Source organism: Calidris pugnax, unplaced genomic scaffold (assembly GCF_001431845.1).
Source record: "Calidris pugnax isolate Ruff unplaced genomic scaffold, ASM143184v1 scaffold123, whole genome shotgun sequence".
NCBI lineage: Eukaryota > Metazoa > Chordata > Aves > Charadriiformes > Scolopacidae > Calidris > Calidris pugnax.
Genome location: NW_015090876.1, coordinates 70789 through 75256, shown reverse-complemented (window position 1 = coordinate 75256; position 4468 = coordinate 70789). Strand labels below are relative to the sequence as shown.

The 4468-nt window shown below is 57.3% G+C and overlaps 1 protein-coding gene across 2 annotated transcripts in view; it reads left to right on the top strand.

The window, feature by feature from the left end:
• Positions 1-1719: 1719 nt before the first annotated feature.
• SLC29A4 (solute carrier family 29 (equilibrative nucleoside transporter), member 4) overlaps positions 1720-4468 on the top strand; it is a 10910-nt gene continuing 8161 nt past the window's right edge. For both annotated transcript variants that reach the window (XM_014946208.1, XM_014946209.1), the window contains exon 1: positions 1720-1850. The gene's annotated coding sequence lies outside the window, so the exon portion shown is untranslated. The remainder of the gene's footprint in view (positions 1851-4468) is intronic.

Here is a 4468-nt window from a genome sequence, read left to right as displayed (position 1 = left end):
ATCTAATGTGGCAGGGGGAGAAGCCTGGAGCATTGGCTCTGGGGGATGCAATCGCCCTGCTCAGTGGAGCGTTCACTCTGAAACCTACAGACAACAGCTTGGACACAGGGAAGAGGGAGGAGGCAGAGGGGCTGTGTTGCCTATGGCTGTGGGGATCTAATGTGGCAGGGGGAGAAGCCTGGAGCATTGGCTCTGGGGGATGCAATCGCCCTGCTCAGTGGAGCGTTCACTCTGAAACCTACAGACAACAGCTTGGACACAGGGAAGAGGGAGGAGGCAGAGGGGCTGTGTTGCCTATAAGTAGTGGTTTCCCCATCACCAGAGGGGCTTTGTGATCCTGGCACGGGGGTAAAAAAAAAAAAAAAAAAGCCATCCAAGGATGGCTTTCACCATTTTCTCTTTCCAGAGAAAAATCTCCTCTCTCAACTTGAGTCTTTAAATAGCCCGGTGAGTGGGAGCGAGATGAACCGGCCCTTCCCGGCCCTTGTTTCCTCTGCACCCACCACTGATTGTCTCCTTTTTTTATCCCGTCCTGCCGCTCTGCCTGTGCGTGCAGCAATTATGCAAAGTTGCAATCAAGGAGCTGAATTAGCAGCTCATCTTGGATTAATTAGTGATGGATGCAAATCTCTTCCAACAAAGAAGCGGGGGGCCCGAGGCAGGCGGAGTTGGGGGGGAGGAAATGTGGAGGCTGTGGGTATCCTCCCTGGGTTTCTCCAGCTCTTCCAGGCTGGTTTGGTTTGATTTGGGGGTGGGAGATGCAGAGTCTCCCCTCGGAGGAGAATCGGGGCATCCACGTGGAAGGAGTTGGTCCTTGGCTTTTGGGATGAGAGCTGGCTGCCCTGAAGCTGATGTTCTCTTCTCTGACTCTGCCCTTGTGTCTCCCCAGAGCCCTTAAACCCATCACTTTGGGCTCAGAACGACTCCTCCTCCCACCCCAAGCTTTTCAAAGCTTGGGGAAAACCCAGTTAATCCCTGTGGCCCCCAGTGCTGAGCTCCCCCCAGCACCAGGGATTTCTGCTCGCCCCCAATCGGATTGCCACAAACCCCCTCCACCTGCATCGAACAAATTCCCTGGCTGCTCCCTGCTTCTCCCAGACCCTGATAATCCCCCAAGTGTGACTCCAGCCAAGTCACAACATCCCTGTTTAATCCCCCCCGTCTCCGTGCAAAGCCGGAGCTGCCGAGGACGCTCCCGGCCCCGGTGGGGTGTTGGGAGCAGACCCCTGGGAAGGATGTGAAGGCTGCAAAGTTATTTAAAGGAGCTTTTCCAAGAGGGAATTGCAGCCTTCCCTCCTCATGAAGCAGAAGAGATGGATGCGTGGTGCTCCTGGGAGCACTGGGCAGGGGGGTGTCGGGGTGGAATTTGAAGAGGTGGGGGTTTTTTTGTCCCTTTGCTTGCTCAGGGTCACAGGTAGGGTGTCACCCACCCCGGCTGGTGCAGAGGGGACAGCAACGGGCACAGAAAGCCCAGGGCACCCTGGCTGGGGTGAGGGAGATGTGCTTTGCCACTGGGTTTCTGTGGAGCGGGTGCTGGAGGGGCCAGCTTGTGGCTGTGCCCACAGGGATGGGGACAGCAGGGACGGCCACTTCCCGAGTCCCCAAGGGTGAAATGCCATGGATTTTGGAGGATGCAGGTGCCTCAAAGGTCTCTCCTTTCTCTCACCTCTGCAGCAGCAACGATTAATAAAAAACTGACTCCGCTGGAAAGGCAAGGAAAAAAAAAATCTCAAGAGGGGGGATTTTTTGGAGACCGTCCTAATCCAACGTCTCCGAGCCCAATGAATCAGCAGCGCCTTGTTCCGCCCGGCGGGATTAATCAGTGCTCCTCCAGGCTCCAGGAGAGCGAGGTGAGGCTCTGAATAGCAAGGAGCCGTGGCGAGGCGGCCGAGGGGTGTTAGTTGGTTCATGGAGCAGAGCAAATCCCTCCTGGTAATCCTACAAACGCTGCTGGGATGCTGTTGGGATGCAGCCACTCATGCCAGGAGCCGTGGGACAGCAGGGAGAGGCAGGAGAAGGGGAGAAGGCAAAAATACCTCTAAAAAGCTGTGGTGTGGACGAGGGATGCTCTGTGGTCTGTGGCGTTGGATGTGGGGGTGGCAGGGGGAGAGCTCAGGATGGAGCTGCGTGTGGGGATGTCCCTCCTGCCATGGGGACCAGGGGTCTGGGCCAGCTTTGCCCCCTGGCGCTGGGAGCATCGTGCCTGGCAGGTTTTTCTGGCTGTTAAAGTGGGTCAAGCAGAAACCCAAGGAGCATCCGAGCTCCCCAACCTCGAGCCAGCTCCATCAAAGCTGAATTATTCAGGCTCGGCTTAAAAAATTGAAGAGCCCAGCAAAACTCGGGGAGAGCCCAGCTCAGGGGACCACCCCCTGTGCCCCCATCGGGCAGAAGCAGCTCAGCCTGCCCATGCTCAGGGGGGGACCTTTGTCACTTTGGGAGGGTGGACGGTGTCGTTTGGGTCTGACGCTGCCCTTGGGGGTGGGGAAGGCAGAGACAAAGCACTTGGAGAAGTTCACCCTGATGGATTCATCTCCCTGTGGTCCCCCATAGCCCTCCAAGCCATAGCTTGGAGATACCCCAGGTGCACCCATAGCAGAAATAGCAGAAAGAGAACCCCCTTGTCCCCCCAGAACGAGGATCAAGAGGTGTGTGATTTTTAAACAGGATGGTAAAAGTCAAGGGCTTGTTATTTGGCACGAGGTGTTTGGTGGCAGCGTCACCCCAGGGCTCGGGGAGCACCGAGTGCATTTGGGAGCTGAGCTGAGCCGAGCCCCCTCCTCCAGCTCTGGCTCCGTACCTGGGGTTTTGGGATGGGGAGAGCCGGCTCCCGGGGAGAATCCCTGCGGAGAGCAGTGAGTGTCCCCGCAGAAAGCGGTGAGTAACGCTGCCTGGCGAGCCAGGAAAAGGCAAGCACACATATGCTCCAGCTCATCCTGCTCTTTTTTTGCAGAGCATCCACACCATCTGGGTGCCATCCCCAGGCACGGCCGGGGAACCCCCACCACAGTCACCCCCTTCTCTTAAATTTCCACGGTGCCTGGAAGGGGGTGATGGGGGTCTGGTGTAGGGCAAGGGGACGTACCCCAAGAGGAGTGAGGTGCTTTGAGATTTTTTTACAATGGCACTCTCAAATTAGAGCTGAACGAGCTCATCCGAAACAAGCAGCCCGAAATATCCCCCCTTGCACTAGTGTGCTGAGCTTTGCAGGTGCTCAGCCAAGGAAAGGAGCAAGGAAAGCTGAGCCCCCGGCTTCAGGCAGAGCCCGGCACAGCAGTGGGCTTTGCTCTGAGCCAAATTCCAGCTATTTCAGCCAAGGAGAAAGGATGGAAATTTCCACCTGGCCTGTTTTTCCTCCCCGTGATGGATTTGCGGGGGGCCCTTTCCCGCCCATCAGAGGGGCAGCTGAGGAGTCTCAGCCCTTTTTGTCTCTGATCTTCTCTGGTGTGAGCAGCAGCAGCAGCAGCAGCAGCACATCCCGCCAGCCCCGCGCGCTGATTTATACAACGCTGCATTTATTGACTGCCAGGAGATTGTAATTCACAGCCTGGCGCGTTGCAGCCACGCTCTGGGAGCAGAGATGGTACCTCTCCCCTTCCCAGCACCACCACCATCCTCCCACACTCCTGCTGGGGAGAGCCCAGTAAGGGCTGGTCCCCCCAGGGCTCTCACCCCGCTCGGTGGCAGGGGACACCTGCTCTGTCCCCTCCCCATGCCTTTTTTTTTTCCCCATACAAGAAAACCCAAGAGCATCACATCCCTGTGGTGTCACCTGCAGCCTCGGCCAGCTCACGAGAGGTGGGAACATCCATGGTGTCCCTGCCTGGAGCACCTTCCTTGGGGACAGGTGTCCTCTCCCAGGACTGATGTCTCCACCACCCCACCCTTTGGCTTCCTTCTCTGCTTCCACCCCCTGGTTATGCTTGGGAGCAGAGACCCTACGTGTGCTTCCCCAAAAAGCTGGGGGTTACTGGATTCTGCTAGCCAGAGCTGCTATCTATCTATCCATCCATCCTTCTGTCCGTCCGTCCATCCATCCATCCTTCTGACCATCCATCCAACCATCCATCCATTCTTCTGTCCATCCATCCTTCTGACCAACCATCCATCCATCCATCTCTCCATGGGACAGCTCGTTGGGACCCCGCTGACCTCTCTTACCCCAAAACCATTTGCAAGGTGGGAAGGACCCCATCCCTGCAAAGCTCATTTTTACCAGGGCTTTCTTCCTAATTAATCTCTCTTTGTAATTAGCTCCAGGCCTCCCAAACCCCTCAAAGCACCTATAGGCGGTACCTATAGGCGGGGGTATGAATGTGCTCCGTTGGTTGGAAAAACCTTCCCTACGTCCCCCCCCCTCCCCGGAGCTGGCGGGGGGGTGGGTGCTCGGTGCTCCCCGTCTCCCGTTGCACACCCCCGGTTGGGGCGGGGGGGGGAGCGGAGGAGGAGTGAAGGGGAGGCGGGAGGATGC